Below are 22,979 nucleotides of genomic sequence, written 5' to 3'. Positions count from 1 at the left end.
AAACCTATTGAATGTTGAAAACCCTAGATAGGGTTGGTGTGGAGAGGGTGTTTCCTATAGTGGGGGAGTCTAGGACCAGGGGGATCAACCTCAGAATACAGTGATGTATATTTAGAATGGAGATGATGAAGAATTTCATTAGCCAGAGGTAATCTGTGGAATACATTGTCATAGGCGGCTGTACAGGCCAAGTCATTGAGTATTTAAGGTGGACGCTAAAGGGTTCTTGATTAACTGTGGCTATGGGGAGCTGGCAGGAGAATGGGTGAAGAGAGAAATAATCAGCTATCATGGAATGAATGGTCTGAATGCCCCAGTTCTGATCTTGTGTTTTATGGTCTTATGGTCCACAGTGAAGGTGAGATATGCAAGCACACACAGATGAGCAAAAAAAAACAGGTACAGGTCAGCACATCCTTATGCACAGTTCCAGTCTCCATATCCCTGGGTCAGATTCACACTGGGAACACCGTGCATAGTTCCAGTCTCCATATCCCTGGAGTACTGTGTACAGTTTCAGTCTATGTTCTGTCAGTCAGACCCACACCGGGAGCACTGTGCACAGTACCAGTCTCCTTAAACCTGGGTCAGACCCACACCGGGAGCACCAGGCACAGTTCTGATCTCTATTTCATGGCTTTCTCTCCTCACATCTCCCCCAACTCCCTCTCCCCATCTGTCCCCCACCCCTCTCTCACCATCTCTCTCTCCTTATCTCCGTTCCTCACTCTTCCATTTCTTTCTTTTTCTCTATCACTCTCACCCACATCTCTTTCCCCTATCTCTCTCCTCTATCTACTCCCATCTCTCTCTCCTTTATCTACCCCACCTTTCTCTCCTCTATCTACCCCATCTCTCTCTCCTCTATTTACCCTCATCTCTCTCTCCTCTATCTACCCCCATCTCCTCCTCTATCTACCCCCATCTCTCTCCCCTCTATCTACCCCCATTTCTATCTCCTCCCATCTCTCACTCTGCCTCACCACTCTATACCCATCTCTCTCTTTATGTCCCATCCCTTTCTTCCTCATTTCGCTGGCCCATCTCTCTTTCCATAACTCAATCTCCCTATTTCTCTCTGCATCTCAGACCCACACTGGGAGCACTGTAAACAGTTTGTCTCTGTATCCCTGGGTCAGACCCACACTGGGAACACCGTGCACAGTTCCAGTCTCTGTGTCCCTGGGTCAGACCCACACTGGGAACACCGTGCACAGTTCCAGTCTCTGTGTCCCTGGGTCAGACCCACACCAGGAGATCTGTGCTCAGTTCCAGTCTCCGTGTCCCTGGGTCAGACCCACACTGGGAGCACCATGCACAGTTCCAGTCTCCGTGTCCCTGGGTCAGACCCACACTGGGAGCACCGTGCACGATTCCAGTCTCCGTGTCCCTGGGTCAGACCCACACCAGGAGCACCGTGCACGATTCCAGTCTCCGTATCCCTGGGTCAGACCCACACCAGGAGATCTGTGCTCAGTTCCAGTCTCCGTATCCCTGGGTCAGACCCACACCGGGAGATCTGTGCTCAGTTCCAGTCTCTGTATCCCTGGGTCAGACCCACACCGGGAGATCTGTGCTCAGTTCCAGTCACAGTATCCCTGGGTCAGACCCACACTGGGAGCACCGTGCACGATTCCAGTCACCGTATCCCTGGGTCAGACCCACACCAGGAGATCTGTGCTCAGTTCCAGTCTCCGTATTCCTGGGTCAGACCCACACCAGGAGATCTGTGCTCAGTTCCAGTCTCCGTGTCCCTGGGTCAGACCCACACCGGGAGATCTGTGCTCAGTTCCAGTCTCCGTATCCCTGGGTCAGACCCACACTGGGAGCACCGTGCACAGTTCCAGTCTCCGTGTCCCTGGGTCAGACCCACACTGGGAGCACCGTGCACAGTTCCAGTCTCCGTATCCCTGGGTCAGACCCACACCGGGAGATCTGTGCTCAGTTCCAGTCTCCGTATCCCTGGGTCAGACCCACGCTGGGAGCACCGTGCACAGTTCCAGTCTCCGTGTTCCTGGGTCAGACCCACACCAGGAGCACCGTGCACGATTCCAGTCTCCGTATCCCTGGGTCAGACCCACACCAGGAGATCTGTGCTCAGTTCCAGTCTCCGTATCCCTGGGTCAGACCCACACCGGGAGATCTGTGCTCAGTTCCAGTCACAGTATCCCTGGGTCAGACCCACACTGGGAGCACCGTGCACGATTCCAGTCTCCGTGTCCCTGGGTCAGACCCACACTGGGAGCACCGTGCACGATTCCAGTCTCCGTATTCCTGGGTCAGACCCACACCAGGAGATCTGTGCTCAGTTCCAGTCTCCGTGTCCCTGGGTCAGACCCACACCGGGAGATCTGTGCTCAGTTCCAGTCTCCGTATCCCTGGGTCAGACCCACACTGGGAGCACCGTGCACAGTTCCAGTCTCCGTGTCCCTGGGTCAGACCCACACTGGGAGCACCGTGCACAGTTCCAGTCTCCGTATCCCTGGGTCAGACCCACACTGGGAGCACCGTGCACAGTTCCAGTCTCTGTATCCCTGGGTCAGACCCACACTGGGAGCACGGTGCAGTGTTCCAGTCTCCGTATTCCTGGGCCAGACCCACACTGGGAGCACCGTGCAGTGTTCCAGTCTCCGTATTCCTGGGCCAGACCCACACTGGGAGCACCGTGCAGTGTTCCAGTCTCCGTATTCCTGGGCCAGACCCACACTGGGAGCACCGTGCAGTGTTCCAGTCTCCGTATTCCTGGGCCAGACCCACACTGGGAGCACCGTGCAGTGTTCCAGTCTCCGTATTCCTGGGCCAGACCCACACTGGGAGCACCGTGCAGTGTTCCAGTCTCCGTATTCCTGGGCCAGACCCACACTGGGAGCACCGTGCAGTGTTCCAGTCTCCGTATTCCTGGGCCAGACCCACACTGGGAGCACCGTGCAGTGTTCCAGTCTCCGTATTCCTGGGCCAGACCCACACTGGGAGCACCGTGCAGTGTTCCAGTCTCCGTATTCCTGGGCCAGACCCATACCGGAAGCACCGTGCAGTGTTCCAAAAAGGTTGAGAATTCAAAGTTCAAGGTAAATTTATTTTTAAAACACAAATATGTCACCATATACACCCTGAATTCAATTTCTTGTGGGCATTCTCAATAAATCAATTCTAGAATAATAATCATAACAATCAATGAAAGACTGCGCCAACTTGGGTGTTGAACCAGTGTGTAAAAGACAACAGACTGTACAGAAAGGAGAAACAATAATCAAGTGAAGTCCAGTTTATTGTCATTTAACTATACACATGTATATGACATTTATAATCATATAATGTATATAAAATGAGACAATGTTTCATTGAACCAGGGTGTAAAGCACATGTACACAAAACACACACAATACATGATAACTTATGAAGGTAAGGATACAATCTACAGATGAATCACACAGAAATAACAAACTAAAGTGCATTCAGGTACAGAACAGATTAAGCAGTGACACTTTGAATACAATGAGGCAGGGAGTTCAGAAGCCTGATGGCTCGAGGGAAGAAACTGTTTCTCATCCTGACTGTTCCTGTTTTTATGCATCGTAGTCTCCTGCCTGATGGTAGAAAGTCAAAGAGGATGCTGGATGGATGGGTGGGATCCTTAATAATCAGGGCCCTGTGTATGCAACATTCCTGATAAGGGTCCCTGATGGATGGCAGGGAGACTCCTTATGATCCTCTCAGCTGTTCTCACAGTCCTTCGTAGGGATTTCAGGTCAAATGCTCGACTGCTTCCATACCAGATGGAGATGCAACTTGTCAGGACATATTGGGATAGAGTTTGTCAAGTGTATGCAGGAAAGTTTCCCTGATCACTACATAGAAGTCCCATCTCCTTTTAGGGAATGAGACAGGGCAGGTGACAGATGTTTGTACAGGGGAACACATTGCACCTAGTGATTATAATGGCATTAGTTTCAAAGTGAATACGGAAAAAGTTTGTATGTGCCTATCAGACTAAAAAGGAAAGATAACAATTTTAGGGAACCTTGGTTTACAACAGATATTGAGGCCCTGGTTAAGTAAAAAGGGAGAGGCATAGCAGGAACGGGCAGGTAGGATCAAATGAGGTGCTTATGAAAGAGAAGAAATACAAGAGAACACTTCGGAAAGCAATCTGGAGGGCTAAAAGGAGCCACAAGGTGAGGGCAATTCCGCAGGGATTCCACAGATACGTTAAGAGCAAAAGGATTGCAATGAACAAAATTGGTTCAGTGGAAGATCAGAATGATAACCCATGCATGGAGCCAAAAGAGACGGAGGAGATCGCAAATGGATTCTTTGCATCTTTATATACTCAGGAGGTGAAAACAGAGTCTATAGACCCTACACAGATGACAGAGGAAGTGTTAGCTGTCTTGAGGCAAATTAGGGTGGATAAACCCCCCAGGGCCTGACAAGGTGTTCCCTCAGACCCTGTGTGAGGCAAGAATGTAGATGGTAAGGGTATGGTCCAGTTGTAGGTCATGGGAGCGGCAGTTTAAATTGTTCGGCATGGATTAGATGGGCCAAAGGGCCTGTTTCTGTGCTGTACTTTTACTTTTCTATAACTCTAAACTTGGTGAGTTTCTGTGTGGAGATTATGCCGTAGAACACGATGCTTCTTGCTTTACTGCTGGGGGGTGGGGGGAGAGAGACAGAGAGAGTGAGTGTGAGAGAAAGTGTGACAGAGTGTGAGAGGGGTGTGTGTGAGAGTGAGGAGAGTATCTGAGGGAGGGACAGAGAGTGTGTGGGGAAGAGAACGAGTGTGGGGCCAGTGATTGTGAGAGAGAGGGAATGAGAGAGAGTGAGTGTAAGAGAGACAATGTGGAAGAGAGAGAGGGAGAGTGCACATGAGAACATGTGGACAAGTGAGAGGATCTGGAGCTCAGAAGGACGAGCTGTGAAGTCACACAGGAGGGTAACAGACAATTCGGCACCCATGAATCCCAGTCTCGGTGAGAGTTGAGATTGCCAGTGGAGTGAGACTGAAGGACATCAGTTGACAGGTGATGAGCGGAGCCAGAATCAGGTTTATTGTCACTGACATATGATGTGAAATTTATTGTCTTTCTGCAGCAGGACAGTGCAAAACGTAACATTAGTATAACCGTAAATCAACAGCACAAAAGACAAGAGACAAGTGAGGTTTATTGTCATTTAACTACATACATGTATATCATGTTTCTAATGTATATAGAAACAAGACGCTTCTTTGAACCAGGGTATAAAGCACATAGCACAACACATGATAACTTATGAAGGTAAGAGTAAAATATACAGACACATCACACATAAATATCAAACTAAACTGCATTAATATTAAATATTGTAAGGTACGGAACAGATTAACCAGTGACACTTTGAATACGATGCGGCCTGTGGGGTGGGGGGAACTGTTTCTCATCCTGACTGTTCCTGTTTTTTATACATCGTAGTCTCCTGCCTGATGGTAGAAAGTCAAAGAGGATGCTGGATGGATGGGTGGGATCCTTAATATTACTCAGGGCCCTGTGTATGCAACATTCCTGATAAATATCCCTGATGGATGGCAGGGAGACTCCCTATGATCCTCTCGGCTGTTCTCACAGTCCTTTGTAAGGATTTCAGGTGCGATGCTTGGCTGCTTCCATACCAGAACTCTCTCCATGGTAACATTTGCCTTGCTTGCCTCAGTCTTCTTGGGTAGTGGAGAGGCTGCTGTGTCTTCTTGCTCAGGGAGGTGATGTTGAGGGACCAGGTGAGGTCATCCGTGATGTGAACTCCCAGGAACCTGGTGCACTTAACCCTTTCTACAGAGGAGCCATGTGTTCGCAGAACGGGATGGTTTATCTGCACCTTATTGACGTCCGCAATGATTTCCTTTCTCCTCTGCACGTTCAGGCTTAGGATGTTCTTCTCACATCGGCTGCTACACTTCCCCTCTATACTCCATCTCATCATTGTTCTTGGTAAGGCCAACCACTATTGTGTGATCTGCAAATGTGCTGGATCCTGCAGTGGGCTGAGCACACAGCCTTGGGGAGCCCCAGTGCTCAGCATAATGGGACGAGAGACATTGCAGACTGTGGCCTTACTGTTAAGAAGTCCAGTATCCAGTTGCAGACGGAGGTGTTGAGACCCGGTGAGGACAGTTTCCCCACCAGTTTCTGGGGTTTGATGGTATTGAACACCAAACTGAAGTTTATAAACAGCAGTCTGGCGTATGAGACCCCATTTTCCAGTTGGGACAGGACAGCGCGGAGGGCAGAGGCTATTGCATCATAATAATAAATTAATAAGCAACAAATATGGAGGACATGAGTTCTTGAAAGTGAGTCCATAGATCATGGGAACACTTCACTGATGGGGCAAGTGAAGTTGAGTGAGGTTATCCACAAACAAGAGAAAATCTGCAGACGCTGAAAATCCGAGCAACACAGACAAAATGCTGGAGGAACTCAGCAGGCCAGGCAGCATCTATGGAAAAGAATACAGTCAATGTTTCAGGCTGAAAGCCTTTGACAGACTGGAGAAAAAAAACGGAGGAGTAGATTGAAAAGCTGGGGGGAGGCAAGAGAGAAACACAAGGTGATAGGTGAAACCTGAAAGGCGAGGAAGATTGGTGAAGAGCTGGGAAGTTGTTTGGTAAAGGACACAGAAGGCCATGGAAGAAAGAAAAGGGGGGAGGAGCACCAGAGGGAGGTGATGGGTGGGCAAAGAGATAAGGTGAGAGAGGGAACAGGGGATGGGAAATGGTGAAGGAGGGGGAGTGGGGGGCATTACCAGAAGTTTGAGAAATCGATGTTCATGCCATCAGGTTGAAGGCTACCCAAACTGAATATAAAGGGCTCCTCCAACCTAAGTGTGGCCTCATCATGACAGTGGAGGAGGCCGAGGATGGACAGATTGGAATAGGAATGGGAAGTGGAATTGAGGTTATCCACTCTGGTTCAAGAGCCTGATGGTTGAGGGGTAATAACTGTTCCTGATCCTAGCGGTGTGAGTCCTGGGGCTCCTATACCTTCTTCCTGATGGCAGAGTGAGAAGAGAGCATGACCTGGGTGGTGTGGTCCTTGTTGATGGCTGCTGCTTTCCTGTAACAGTGTTTCATCTAGATGTGCTCACTGGTGGGACGGGGTTAGAGCGTGCACAGTTCCAGTCTCAAGATTACAAAAAAGGGAAGTTGCAGAGGAGACTTCTTTGAATTTTATTCTAATTTCTCAAGACTCTGTAAAAGGTTACTTCTGCTTTTGAGCAATGCTGGATGGTTATAAACCTGATACAAGGGAATATGTGTCCATTTCTCTATGACATAGATGTTGACAACGTGATAATGGGGAGGTTGACGATGTCTGACACACCTTCTGTAATGCTGTCCCTGGTCACTGTGTCTTCCTCCGGCCCTCACACCCCTCCCCATCTCCATGACCCACTGGCCCCTACATCCTTTCTGTCTCTGTAACCCTCCTCCAGCCCCTAATACCCCTCTTGGTCTCTGTGACCTTGTCCAGCCCCTATGTAATCACGCACGCACGCAGACACATACTGTATACTGTATGTGCTTCGTCAGTGACACGTACTGTATACTGTATACGCTTTGTCAGTGACACGTACCGTATACTGTATACGCTCCGCCAGTGACACGTACCGTATACTGTATACGCTCCGTCAGTGACACAGACCGTATACTGTATACGCTCCGTCAGTGACACAGACCGTATACTGTATACGCTCCGTCAGTGACACATACTGTATACTGTATACGCTCCGTCAGTGACACAGACCGTATACTGTATAGGCTCCGTCAGTGACACAGACCGTATACTGTATATGTTCACTGTAATTGATTTACTTATTTATTTTTTCTTTCTTTTCTATCATGAACTGCTGCCACTAAGTTAATAAATCTCACATCACACGGTGGTGATATTAAACCTGATTCTTATCCTTCCAATTACTCAGCAACTTATTCCCAATGCAATCCCAGCCTCATCCATCCTTCGAATTTTCTTTATCCCTGTCTGTGACATCATAGTTGGCTTTGTTTGGGACAGTGAAGAAGGTTGTCTAAGGTGTTAATCAGATCTGCCTCACCCTGGGGAAAGTGGGTCAAGAAATTACAATTGCCATGCCTTCGACTACAAAGAAGACACAACAATGGCTATATTTCATTTGGAGTTTGCGGAAAATTGTTATGTCACTAAAAACATTGGCAAATGTTTATAGGTGTACCCTGTACTACTGTCCGGTATGGAGGGACTCTGCACAGGATCCAAAAGAGCTGCAGAGTGTCGCAAACTCCATCACGGGCACTGGCCTCCCGAGCATCCAGGACATCTTCATAATGGACTCGAACATCTTCCCAACCATTGAAGTCAGGCTAACTGGCCTATAATTTCCTTTCTTCTGCCTTCCCCCCTTCTTGAAGAGTGGAGTGACATGTGCAATTTTCCAGTCCTCCAGAACCATTCCAGAATCCAGTGATTATTCAAAGATAATTACTAATGCCTCGACAATCTCTTCAGCTACTTCTTTCAGAACCCTAGATTTGATTTATCTGATCCAGGTGACTTATCTACCTTCAGACCTTTCAGCTTTCCAAGCACCTTCTCCTTTATAATAGTAACTACTCTCCCTTCCAACCCCTGACATTCGTGAATTTCTGGAATACTGCTAATATCTTCCATGATGAAGGCCAACATAAAATACTTATTTCTTAGTAACCCATTACTACCTCTCAAGCAACATCTTCCAGTGATCCAACAACCACTCTTGCCTCTCTTTTTCTCTTTATACGTACATCTGAAAAAGCAAATGGAATCTTCTTTTATATTTTTGCCTATTTTACATTTATGTTTTACATAGAAACATAGAAGGTGCAGGAGTAGGCCATTCAGCCCTTCGAGCCTGCACCACCATTTATTATGATCATGGCTGATCACCCAACTCAGAACCCTGCACCAGCCTTCCCTTCATACCCCCTGATCCCTTTAGCCACAAGGGCCATATCTAACTCCCTCTTAAATATAGCCAATGAACTGGCCTCAACTGTTTCCTGTGGCAGAGAATTCCACAGATTCACCACTCTCTGTGTGAAGAAGTTTGTCCTAATCTCAGTCCTAAAAGGCTTCCCCTTTATCCTCAAACTGTGACCCCTCGTTCTGGACTTCCCCAACATCGGGAACAATCTTCCTGCATCTAGCCTGTCCAATCCCTTTAGGATTTTATACGTTTCAATCAGATCCCCCCTCAATCTTCTAAATTCCAACGAGTACAAGCCCAGTTCATCCAGTCTTTCTTCATATGAAAGTCCTGCCATCCCAGGAATCAATCTGGTGAACCTTCTTTGTACTCCCTCTATGGCAAGGATGTCTTTCCTCAGATTAGGGGACCAAAACTGCACACAATACTCCAGGTGTGGTCTCACCAAGGCCTTGTACAACTGCAGTAGTACCTCCCTGCTCCTGTACTCGAATCCTCTCGCTATAAATGCCAGCATACCATTTGCCTTTTTCACCGCCTGCTGTACCTGCATGCCCACTTTCAATGACTGGTGTATAATGACACCCAGGTCTTGTTGCACCTCCCTTTTTCCTAATCGGCCACCATTCAGATAATAATCTGTTTTCCTATTTTTGCCACCAAAGTGGATAACTTCACATTTATCCACATGAAATTGCATCTGCCATGAATTTGCCCACTCACCCAACCTATCCAAGTCACCCTGCATCCTCTTAGCATCCTCCTCACAGCTAACACTGCTGCCCAGCTTCGTGTCATCCGCAAACTTGGAGATGCTGCATTTAATTCCTTCATCCAAGTCATTAATATATATTGTAAACAACTGGGGTCCCAGGACTGAGCCTTGCGGTACCCCACTAGTCACTGCCTGCCATTCTGAAAAGGTCCCATTTATTCCCACTCTTTGCTTCCTGTCTGCTAACCAATTCTCTATCCACATCAATACCTTACCCCCAATACCGTGTGCTTTAAGTTTGCACACTAATCTCCTGTGTGGGACCTTGTCAAAAGCCTTTTGAAAATCCAAATATACCACATCCACTGGTTCTCCCCTATCCACTCTACTAGTTACATCCTCAAAAAATTCTATGAAATTCGTCAGACATGATTTTCCTTTCACAAATCCATGCTGACTTTGTCCGATGATTTCACCGCTTTCCATATGTGCTGTTATCACATCTTTGATAACTGACTCCAGCAGTTTCCCCACCACCGACGTTAGGCTAACCGGTCTATAATTCCCTGGTTTCTCTCTCCCTCCTTTTTTAAAAAGTGGGGTTACATTAGCCACCCTCCAATCCTCAGGAACTAGTCCAGAATCTAACGAGTTTTGAAAAATTATCACTAATGCATCCACTATTTCTTGGGCTACTTCCTTAAGCACTCTGGGATGCAGACCATCTGGCCCTAGGGATTTATCTGTCTTTAATCCCTTCAATTTACCTAACACCACTTCCCTACTAACATGTATTTCACTCAGTTCCTCCATCTCACTGAACCCTCTGTCTCCTACTATTTCCAGAAGATTATTTATGTCCTCCTTAGTGAAGACAGAACCAAAATAATTATTCAATTGGTCGGCCATGTCCTTGCTACCCATAATCAATTCACCTGTTTCTGTCTGTAGGGGACCTACATTTGTCTTTACCAGTCTTTTCCTTTTTACATATCTGTAAAAGCTTTTACAGTCAGTTTTTATGTTCCCTGCCAGTTTTCTCTCATAACCTTTTTTCCCCTTCCTAATTAAGTTTTGTCGTTTCTTTCCTAATAGCTTTTTTGGTTGCCTTCTTATGGTTTTTAAAAGCTTCCCAATCTTCTAACTTCCCACTAATAGTTGCTATATTATATGGCTTCTCTTTTACTTTGATGCTGTCTTTGACTTCCCTTGTCAACATGGTCAACTCATTCTCCATTTAGAATACTTCTTCATCTTTGGGAAGTATCAATACTGCACCTTCTGAATTTCCCCCAGAAACTCCAGCCATTGCTGTTCTACCCTCATCCCTGATAGTATCCCCTTCCAATCAACATTGGCCAGCTCACCTTTCATGCCTCTTTAATTCTCTTCACATCTCTATCAATTACTCTCACTGCAGCCTGCAGCATGTAATTGCCCTTTCAGCAATCTACTTTTAAATCAACTTCATAATCTCTTGACTTCCTGATCTACTCGGTGGACCAAGTAGGAACACCTTTAAGCGGCGAAGGTTCATCACCATGGCATCACCTGAGGCAGGACAGGAGGGTTGGGGATGGAGGGTGGGAAGGGGAACTCCAAGCCAGGTGAAATACCTGCTATACCCACCATCTTGTTACCAAGTGTGCAGTTGTTGAACAAAATTGAAGACCTGAGGGCTAGATTGCTGTACTGAAGAGAAATGAGGGATTGTTGTGCTCTGTGGTTGAACAGAACATGGCTTACTCCTAGCATACCAGACACAGCAACTTACCAAATGGACTAGGCTGCTAATTTGGAAAAGCAGGAGTTGAGTGCTTCATGATAAACTCTCGGTGCTGCTCCAATTTGGCAATTTTGTTGAACTTACATTTCCCTGAACTTGAACACCTAACAATCATATGCCATCCATTCCATTTACCGAGGGGTTCTCATCCAGAATACTGACCGCAGTTTACATACCATCAGCAGCTGACTATATCAAGCATTTGAGATACTGCATGATGCTGACTGCAAACAAGAAACAATCTATCGCAACGTATTTCAAACCATAGTGGGGTCTCCAACCAGGCTTGTTTGAAGGAAACCCTCCGCAATTACCATCAGCATATAGTCTGTAGCATCAGAGATCCTAACACAGTAGACCACTGCTGTATTACAATATGGAATGCCTACCATTCCATACCTAGACCGCATTTCAGTAAATCTGATCTCTTGGCTGTCCTTCCCCTACCTGCATACAGATAGAGGCTAAAGAACAAAGCCCACAGATTTAGACAACAAGGAAGTGGTTGTGGGAGGTACAAGAGGGGCTACAGGATTGATTCAAGTGAGTGGACTGGGTCGTGCTCAAGGATTCACCTGTGGATGTGAACGAATATATCATGGTTGTCACAGACTTTATAAAACAGTTGTAGATGAGCGTATCCCCACAAAGTCATTCAGAGTCTTCCCCAACAAGAAGCCCTGGATAAACCACAGATCCGCCATCTGCTGAGGGCCTGATCAGACGTATTCAAGTCTGGTGACCAAGAACATTACAAGAGGTCCAGGTATGATCTCTGCAAAGCCATCTCACGGGGAAGTGACAGTTCCGGACTAACCTTGAGCAACGAAAGGTGCTCGACAGTTGTGGTAGGGCTTGAATACCATCACCTCTCGGCAGTGTGGAGGATCAGAGGGATCTTGGGGTCCAACTCCATAGGACACTCCAAGCTGCTACGCAGGTTAACTCTGTGGTTAAGAAGGCATACGGTGTATTGGCCTTCATCAATCGTGGGATTGAGTTTAAGAGCCAAGAGGTAATGTTGCAGCTATTTAGGACCCTTGTCAGACCCCATTTGGAGTACTGTGCTCAGTTCTGGTCGCCTCACTACAGGAAGGACGTAGAAACCAGAGAAAGAGTTCAGAGGAGGTTTACAAGGATGTTGCCTGAATTTGGGAGCATACCTTATGAGAATAGGTTGAATTAACTCGACCTTTATTCCTTGGAGCGATGGAGGATGAGAGATGACTTGGTAGAGGTGTACAAGATAATGAGAGGCATTGATCTTGTGGATAGTCAGAGGCTTTTCCCCAGGGCTGAAATGGCTAGCACGAGGGGGCATAGTTTTAAGGTGCTTGGAAGTTGGTACAGAGGAGATGTCAGGGGTAGGATTTTTATGCAGAGTGCTGAGTGCATGGAATGGGCTGCCGGCGGCAGTGGTGGAGGTGGAAACAATAGGGTCTTTTCAGAGACTCCGGGATGGCCATGTGGTGGTGGCATCCGTTAGTCTCGGGAGACCATGGATCTGCTCCTGGAAAGTCTTGTTTCAGTCTGTGTTAGAGCAGCGTCTGTTGTGGCTGTAGAGGCCCACACGGGAGTGACAGTCTCGGCTGCAGGAACTGCACTTGAAGGCGCTGCCCTCCAGTGTTGTCTTGGTGCTGTTTTCCCAACGAATGCGCTTTTCTTCAGCTTCTCTTCTCCTCTTTTTAGACCTCTGCGTAGTTCCAGCCTCCAGTGAGAGTGATCGTTTGAGATGTCCTCCCACCTCTCGACGTTCACTTTCAGTGACTTCATGTCTCTCTTGCAAACGTCTTTCAAACGAAGATGGGGCCACTCTTGTGCTCTCTTGCCGGAGGCCCAGTTCCCCGTACAGCAGGTCTTTCGGGATCTTCCCATCTGACGTGCAGTGTACGTGGCCCAGCCAGCGGAGACGGCGTTGTTGGAGCAGGGTGAAGAGGCTGGGTATCTGGGCACGGGCCAGGACCTCATTGTCGGTGACTCGGTCAGTCCACGCAATGTCCAGGATGCGTCTCAGGCTACGAAGGTGGAAAGCGTTGAGACGCTGCTCTTGTCTGTAGTAGAGGCTCCAGGTCTCACTGCCGTAGGGCAGTGTGCTGAGGACGCAGGCCCTGTAGACTGCAACTTTGGTGTGCGTCGTCAGCTTTCTGTTCTCCCAGACTCTCTTTGTCAGCCTGGCAAATGTTGAGGCTGCTCGTCCGATCCGTCTGTTGATCTCGGGGTCTAGAGAGAGGCTGTTTGTCATGGTGGAGCCAAGGTATGTAAACTTGTGAACTACCTCCAGCTCGTAGTTGTTGATGGTGATGACAGGGGGGTGCTCAACGCCTTGGCCCAACACGTTGGTTTTCTTCAGGCTGATGGTCAAGCTGAGGTCCTGGCAGGCTCTTGAGAAGCTGTCCATGAGGCCTTGCAGTTGCTCTTCAGAGTGTTTTGCCATGCCGCGTCATCTGCAAACAACATGTCCCTGATGAGTACTTCACGAACCTTGGTTTTTGCCCTCAGCCGGGACAGACTGAACAGCTACGTGGAGCTTAGAAAAATAGAGGGCTATGGGTAAAGCCTAGGTAGTTCTAAGGTAGGGACATGTTCGGCACAGATTTTTGGGCTGAAGGGCCTGTATTGTGCTGTTGATTTTCTATGTTTCTCTGTTTTTACCTCTTACAAAGTTAAATCAGGTGACATAGCCAGTGACAGATGCCTTCTATGCTAGCTTTGTTTGTCGTGGAGGAACCATCATGAACTCCCACACCCCCGATGACCCTGTGATTTCAGTCTCTGAGGCCAACACGCGAGCAGCATTCGGGAGGTGAACCCACGAAAAGCATCGAGCCTACCTCAAATGGACCGGGGCCTAACGACGTGTTGACCTGTCTCAATGACTATCGCCTGGAAGCACCCGCATCCACAGTGATGGAGGGTTGTGAGAGGCTGGTGATGAAACATTTGTCATTGATCTGAATGATCATGTGGTGAACTGGATCTGCACATTTGCAACTGACACCAAGACTGGGCACATAGTGGGCAGCGAGGAAGGGTGGCATGGCTTGCAGTGCATCTGGACCAGCTGTAAAAATGGGCTGGAAAGTGGCAGATGGAGTTTAATGCAGACAAGTGTGAGGTATTGCAATTTGGTAGGACAAACCAGGGTAGGTCTTACACAGAGAATGGTAGGGCAGTAAGGAGTGCCATAGAAAAAGGGATCTGGGAATACAGGTCCATAATTTGTTGAAAGTGGTGTCACAGGTAGATGTGTGTGTTCGTCCATCGTTGACATTGATGAGGACCTCGACACCATTATGATGGTGTCGAGACTAGCGTGTGAGGGAGAGTTATGCAGCGTCAGCCTCACTCTCTCTTCCCAATTCCCATCTGAATCCAGTGGCAAGACAGGGTCGAGATGGTTGGAGATGGGACTAGGTGCGGTGAATGACCAGGACGTCTTCTGTGTCTTGTCCTGCTCTACACGTTCCACGACGCTTGCAGAGACCGCCTTATTGGCCGTTGGACCTTCCATTGGTCTCGTCCACTCAATCTGCCAGAGTCTGTCTTCACGCGCTGGGATAGACAACTCCCTATCTCACCGAGGGTTTGAGACCCATCGGCTACCCTCACCTGGTTTAGCCGGCTTGTTGAAACCGTTGCCTAGGGTGTGACTGCTGTCGCAGGCAAACAGCTACAGGTAGATACGGTCATAAAGAAAGCGTTTAGCGCATTGGCCTTCATATATCAGTATTGAATACAGGAGATGAGATGCTATATTGAAATTGTATAAAACATTGGTGAGGCCTAATTTGGAGTACTGTGTGCAGTTTGGTCATCTACCTACAGGCAAAATGTAAATAAGGTTGAAAGAGTACAGAGAAAATTTACAAGTATGTTGCCGGGACTGGAGGACCTGAATTATAAGGAAAGTTTGAAAGCCCTGCTGAAGGGTCTCAGCCCGAAACCTCGACTGTACTCTATTCCGTCGATGCTGCCTGGCCTGCTGAGTTCATCCAGCATTTTGTGTGTGTTGCTTGAACATCATGCCAAGTAGACCAAGCAGTTAATTATTGACCAGGAGGAGGAAACCAGAGGTCCATGAGCCAGTCCTCATTGATGATCAGGGGTGGAGCGGGTGAAAGTCCTCGGTGATATTATTTCAGAGGAGCTGTCCTGGGCCCAGCACACAAGTGAAGAAAGCACGGCAGCACCTCTACTTCCCTAGGAGTTTTCAAAGAGTTGGCATGACATCTAAAATTTTGACAAACTTCAATAGATATGTAGTAGAGAGCATCATGGTAACGTGTGCATACACGTACATACTGTACACTGTAACAGTGGATGAGACAGGTACGTTAACATCATTTAAAATACATTCAGACAGGTCCATGGACAGGAAAGGTTTAGAGGGCTATGGACCAAACACAGGCAGACAGGACGGACAGGCTTAGATGGGATGTGGGCCAATGAAGCTGGGAAATGGTGCAACATGGATGAGATGGGCTGTGACTATCCCATTTGTAATCTTCTGCAACTGAAGATTTACTTTTGTCCTTAATTCTCAGACCTGAAGCTTTGACTGCTTGCCTCCCTCCTTCCCTCCCTCTTCCCTCCCTCGCTCTCTCTCATCTTCCCTTCTCTTCTCTCTTTTCTCCGACTCCCTCTCACCCTCTCTTTTCTTTTCCCCTTTCTTTCTTTCCCCTCCTCTCCCTCTCTCTCCACACATACGCTGCTCAACATGCTGAGAGCTTCCACCATTCTCTATGTTACTACATCTGATGGTTTTGACTGATGATAGGGCCAGTCTGCTTTAACACTGTCCTGTGCGGTAGGACATACTATTTATCTACACACTCTCACAGCCCTGCCAGAGGGAGTAAGGGAGCTATGAAATGCACAGCCTTTCACTGGCTGTGGTTGGTGCAGGGAACTGCTTGAACTAGTTCAAACCACTATCACCTCCCACTGCAGTCGAGGGTGTGGAAATACAGACAGGGGTGTTTCACAGTGACAGGGGAAAGACTGAGGTGACAACAGTGTTCTCAAAGACTGGCCTTTCTCTGACCTGAAGGTGAGTGGAGAGCCCGCCCTCCAAACCTCCTGAGAATATAGAGGTAAGTCACCCCTTCAAACCATCACAGTCTATGTGTGGAAGTTGTTAGTGGGGGGTAGGGGGGGAGGCAGGGAGAGACTCCGAGGGTTCAGATCTTGCAACAGTGAAGGAATGGTCTGAGAGAGAACAGTGGAGGGGGAGCCTGTGGGTATTGGTGTTCACCTGCCCTTACTCCTCATCTTTCTCGTTGGCAAGAGTTGGAGGTTTCAGGAGGGGCTGTCTGAGTAGCTTGGGTGTGTACGTGCTGTGCGTTTGATAGATGGTGCACACTGCTGCCACTGTGTGCGGTGGTGTGGGGGGCTGACTGGACAGGCTGCTCTGTCCTGGCTGGTGTCGAGCTCCTTTACAGTTGTAAGAGCTGCCACATGCAGTGAAGTGGGAAGTGTTTGATCGGCCCCTGACCTGTAGACGGAGTGTGGGGGAAAGACCTCGTGACTCATTCTCCATGAGATCTGCAGCCTGTTACTTGCCCCTGGAGCCATAGTGTTTATGTGACCCACTCAGTTGAGTTCCTGATCAGTGGGCACCCCCATGGATGTGGAGGGTGGGGAGACTGGGTAACAGGAATACCACTGAACGGGGGGGGGGGCACGTGATGTTCACTGTCGAGGGTATTTATCCACAACAAAGTCTCCAGCTGTAACAGGGAGAATAAACCCAGGCAGGATGAGTTGCAGCTGAAACTAACGGTGAGTTCAGTCCGTGAGGCGAAGTCAGGATTCAAGATTATTTCCTGTACACAAGTGTAAAGGAGAACAGAATTATTCTTACTCCAGATCTGATGCAGAATGAGAAAAAAACAAAGTAAGATATACAACACAATAATAATTAAAACACAATAAATATACATACATAAAATAACTTATATATAGTGCCTATAAAAAGTATTCAACTCCCTTGGAAGTTTTCATGTTTTATTGTTTTACAACATTGAATCACAGTGGATTTAATTTGGCTTTTTTTGACCGATCAACAGAAAAAGACTCTTCTGTGTCAAAGTGAAAACAGATCTCATCAAAGTGATCTAAATTAATTACAAATATAAAACACAAAATAATTGATTGCAAAAGTCAGAATTTACTAGATGCAGTTTGAACGGGGCACGACTGCACAAGCGCATAGAGGTCGGCCAGTGAGAACAGTGGGAAGAGTTTAAAGCCAGCAGAGTTGAGAAGGTGACAGTTATTTCTTCAGAGGTTTGAACGAGGCACGACTATAGAAACATAGAAACATAGAAAATAGGTGCAGGAGTAGGTCATTTGGCCCTTCGAGCCTGCACCGCCATTCAGTATGATCATGGCTGATCATCCAACTCAGAACCTTGTACTTGCCTTCCCTCCATACCCCCGATCCCTTTAGCCACAAGGACTATATCTAACTCCCTCTTAAATATAGCCAATGAACTGGCCTCAACTGTTTCCTGTGGCAGAGAATTCCACAGATTCACCACTCTCTGTGTGAAGTTTTTCCTAATCTCGGTCCTAAAAGGCTCCCCCTTTATCCTCAAACTGTGACCCCTCGTTCTGGACTTCCCCAACATCGGGAACAACCTTGTGCATCTAGCCTGTCCAATCCCTTTAGGATTTTATACTTTTCAATCAGATCCCCCCTCAATCTTCTAAATTCCAACGAGTATAAGCCTAGTTCATCCAGTCTTTCATCATATGAAAGTCCTACCATCCCAAGAATCAATCTGGTGAACCTTCTTTGTACTCCCTCTATGGCAAGGATGTCTTTCCTCAGATTAGGGGACCAAAACTGCACACAATACTCCAGGTGTGGTCTCACCAAGGCCTTGTACAACTGCAGTAGTACCTCCCTGCTCCTGTACTCGAATCCTCTCGCTATAAATGCCAGCATACCATTCGCCTTTTTCACCGCCTGCTGTACCTGCATGCCCACTTTCAATGACTGGTGTATAATGACACCCAGGTCTCGTTGCACCTCCCCTTCTCCTAATCAGCCACCATTCGGATAATCTGTTTTCCTGTTTTTGCCACCAAAGTGGATAACTTCACATTTATCCACATGAAATTGCATCTGCCATGAATTTGCCCACTCACCTAACCTATCCAAGTCACCCTGCATCCTCTTAGCATCCTCCTCACAGCTAACACCGCCGCCCAGCTTCGTGTCATCCGCAAACTTGGAGATGCTGCATTTAATTCCCTCATCCAAGTCATTAATATATATTGTAAACAACTGGGGTCCCAGCAGTGAGCCTTGCGGTACCCCACTAGTCACTGCCTGCCATTCTGAAAAGGTCCCGTTTATTCCCACTCTTTGCTTCCTGTCTGCCAACCAATTCTCTATCCACATCAATACCTTACCCCCAATACCGTGTGCTTTAAGTTTGCACACTAATCTCCTGTGTGGGACCTTGTCAAAAGCCTTTTGAAAATCCAAATATACCACATCCACTGGTTCTCCCCTATCCACTCTACTAGTTACATCCTCAAAAAATTCTATGAGATTCGTCAGACACAGATTTTCATGTCTATGTCATGACTATGCAAGCGCGAGGAGGTCAGCCAGTGAGAACAGCGGGAAGAGTTTAAAAAGAAAATGGATTTACAGAGCGAGCATCAGAGTAGTGGGAGACAGAGTAGGAAGGCTTTGACTCAATGAGGCTTCTGCGATAAAGGGTTGAGACAAGTTAGGTTATCTGTTTAAAATAAAGACAGAGAACATGTGTGTGAGGCCATTTTTCTGTGCTCGGTGTCAGATGTGGGAGATCCTAGAGACTCCCAGCCTCCCAGACGACCGCATCTGCACCAGGTACGTCGAGCTACAGCTCCTTAGAGACCACGTTAGGGAACTGGAGCTGCAGCTCGATCACCTTCATCTCGTCAGGGAGAGTGAGGAGGTGATAGAGAGGCGCTATAGGCAGGTAGTCACCCGGAGACCACAGGAGACGGAGAAGGTGGGTAACAGTCAGGAGAGGGAAGGGCAAGAAGCAAGTACTAGAGAGCACCCCTGTGGCTGTCCCCCTTGACAATAAGTATTCCTGTTTGAGTACTGTTGGGGGGGGGGGGAGACGGCTTATCTGGGGGAAGCAACAGTGGCCACACCTCTGGCAGAGAGTCAGGCCCTGTGGCTCAGAAGGGTCGGGAAAGGAAGAGGATGGCGGCAGTGACAGGGGACTCTATAGTTAGGGGGTCAGACAGGCGATTCTGTGGACGCAGGAAAGAAACATGGATGGTAGTTTACCTCCCAGGTGCCAGGGATGTTTCTGATCACGTCCATGATATCTTGAAGTGGGAAGAACAGCCAGAGGTCGTGGTACATATTGGTACCAACGACATAGGTTAGAAAAGGGAGGAGGTCCTGAAAACAGACTACAGGGAGTTAGGAAAGAAGTTGAGAAGCAGGACCTCAAAGGTAATAATCTCGGGATTATTGCCTGTGCCACATGACAGTGAGTATAGGAATAGAATAAGGTGGAGGATAAATGCGTGGCTGAGGGGCAGAGATTCAGATTTCTGGATCATTGGGAGCTCTTCTGGGGCAGGTGTGACCTGTACAAAAAGGACGGGTTGCACTTGAATCGAGGGGGACCAATATGCTGGCGGAGAGGTTTGCTAAGGCTATTGGGGAGAGTTTAAATTAGAATTGCTGGGGGGCGGGGACCAAACTGAAGTGACGGAGGAAAGGGAGGTTGGCTCACAAATAGAGACAGCTTGGAGACAGCGCGAATGGGAGGATAGGCAGGTGATAGAGAAGGGACGCACTCAGACTGATAGTTTGAGATGTGTCTATTTTAATGCAAGGAGTATCAGGAATACAGCAGATGAGCTTAGAGCGTGGATCAGCACTTGGAGCTATGATGTTGTGGCCATTACAGAGACTTGGATGGCTCAGGGACAGGAATGATTACTTAGAGTGCCAGGCTTCAGGTGTTTTAGAAAGGACAGGGAGGGAGGCAAAAGAGGTGGAGTGTGGCACTGTTGATCAGAGATGGTATCACGGCTGCAGAAAAGGAGGAATTCATGGAGAGGATGTCTACGGGGTCTCTGTGGGTGGAAGTTAGGAATAGGAAGGGGTCAATAACTCTACTGGGTGTTTTTTATAGACCAGCCAATAGTAACAGGGATATCGAGGAGCAGATAGGGAGTCAGATTCTGGAAAGGAGTAATAATAACAGGATTGTCGTGGTGGGAGCTACCGTATGTAACGTTGCTCAAACAACTCTGAACTGGACTCATTTTCAAGGACTCTATAACTCATGCTTTTATTTATTTATTTATCTATCTATCTATCTATTTATTTATTTATTTATTTATTTATTTATTTGCACCGTTTGTCTTCTATGCGTCTCTCTTTGTGTGCATTTTGATTATATTGCATTTTTTCTGTTCTTCTGTGAATGCCTGCCTATTTCCTTTACCATAGCATTGGAGAGGGATAGGAGCAGACAAGTTAGGGAAACGTTTAATTGGAGTAAGGGGAACTATGAGGCTATCAGGCAGGAACTTGGAAGCATAAATTGGAAACAGATGTTCTCAGGGAAACAGATGTTCTGAGGGAAATGTGGCAAATGTTCAGGGGTTATTTACCTGGGGTTCTGAGTAGGTACGTTCCAATGAGACAGGGAAAGGATGGTTGGGTACAGGAACCATGGTGTACAAAGGCTGTTGTAAATCTAGTCAAGAAGAAAAGAAGAGCATACGAAACATTCAATAAACTAGGCAATGATATTAATCTAGAAGATTATAAGGCGAGCAGGAAGGAGTTTAAGAATGAAATTAGGAGAGCCAGAACGGCCATGAGGAGGCCTTGGCAGAGAGGATTAAGGAAAATCCCGAGGCATTCTACAAGTACGTGAAGAGCAAGAGGATAAGATGTGAGAGAATAGGACCAATCAAGTGTGACAATGGAAAAGTATGTATGGAACCGGAGGAAATAGTGGAGGTACTTAATGAATACTTTGCTTCAGTATTCACTACGGAAAAGGATCTTGGTGATTGTAGGGATGACTTACAGCAGATTGAGAAGCTTGTGCATGTGGGTATTAAGGAAGAGGATGTGCTGGAGCTTTTGGAAAGCATCAAGTTGGTTAAGTCACCAGGACCGTACAGGATGTACCCCAGGCTACGGTGGGAAGCGAGGGAGGAGATTGCTGAGCCTCTGGCGATGATCTTTGTTTCATCAATGAGGATGGGAGAGGTTCCAGAGGATTGGAGGGTTGCGGATGTTGTTCCCTTGTTCAAGAAAGGGAGTAGGGATAGCCCAGGATATTATAGGCCAGTGAGTCTTACTTCAGTGGTTGGTAAGTTGATGGAGAAGATCCTGAGAGGCAGGGTTTATGAACATTTGGAGAGGCATAATATGATTATTCAGCATGGCTTTGTCAAAGGCAGGTCGTGCCTTAGGAGCCTGATTGCATTTTTTGAGGATGTGACTAAGCACATTGATGAAGGTAGAGCCGTAGATGTAGTGTATGTGGATTTTAGCAAGGCATTTGATAAAGTACCCCATGCAAGGCTTATTGATAAAGTAAGGAGGCATCGGATACAAGGGGGCATTGCTTTGTGGATCCAGAATTGGTTTGCCCACAGAAGGCAGAGGGGTTGTAGACGGATCAAATTCTGCATGGAAGCCGGTGACCAGTGGTGTGCCTCAGGGATCTGTTCTGGGACCCCTACTCTTTGTAATTTTTATAAATAACCTGGATGAGGAAGTGGAGGGATGGGTTAGTAAACTTGCTGATAACACAAAGGTTGGGGGTGTTGTGGGGGGCTGTCAGAGGTTACTACAGGACTTTGGTAGGATGCAAAATGGGGCTGAGAAGTGGCAGATGGAGTTCAACCCAGATAAGTGTGAGGTGGTTCATTTTGGTAGGTCAAAGATGATTGCAGAATATACTATTAATGGTAAGACTCTTGGCAGTGTGGAGGATCAGAGGGATCTTGATGCCCAAGTCCATAGGACACTCAAAGCTGCTACCCAGGTTGACTCTATAGTTAAGATGGCATACGGTGCATTGGCCTTCATCAATCGTGGGATTGAGTTTAAGATCGGAGAGGTAATGTTGCAGCTATATTGGACCCTGGTCAGACCCCACATGGAGCACTGTGCTCTGTTCTGGTCACCTCACTACAGGAAGGATGTGGAAACCATAGAAAGGATGCAGAGGAGATTTACAAGGATGTTCCCTGGATTGGGGAGCACGCCTTATGAGAATAGGTTGAATGAACTCGGCCTTTTCTCCTTGGACTGATGGAGGATGAGAGGTGACCTGATAGAGGTGTATAAGATGATGAGAGGCATTGATCGTGTGGATAGTCAGAGGCTTTTCCCCAGGGCTGAAATGGTTAGCACGAGAGGGCATAGTTTTAAGGTGCTTGGAAGCAGGTACAGAGGAGATGTCAGGGGTAAGTTTTTACGCAGAGTGGTGAGTGCGTGGAATG

At 47.4% G+C, this 22,979-nt stretch overlaps 1 protein-coding gene across 4 annotated transcripts in view; it reads left to right on the top strand.

The window, feature by feature from the left end:
- Nucleotides 1-16,476: 16,476 nt before the first annotated feature.
- Nucleotides 16,477-22,979, top strand: part of LOC140193115 (chemerin-like receptor 1) — a 54,091-nt gene continuing 47,588 nt past the window's right edge. For 3 of the 4 annotated variants that reach the window (XM_072250527.1, XM_072250526.1, XM_072250525.1), the window contains exon 1: nt 16,477-16,570. The gene's annotated coding sequence lies outside the window, so the exon portion shown is untranslated. The remainder of the gene's footprint in view (nt 16,571-22,979) is intronic. The other variant, XM_072250528.1, reaches the window with a different exon arrangement.

Source organism: Mobula birostris, unplaced genomic scaffold (assembly GCF_030028105.1).
Source record: "Mobula birostris isolate sMobBir1 unplaced genomic scaffold, sMobBir1.hap1 scaffold_391, whole genome shotgun sequence".
NCBI classification, from domain to species: domain Eukaryota; kingdom Metazoa; phylum Chordata; class Chondrichthyes; order Myliobatiformes; family Myliobatidae; genus Mobula; species Mobula birostris.
This window is presented reverse-complemented; position numbering and strand designations above follow the sequence as displayed.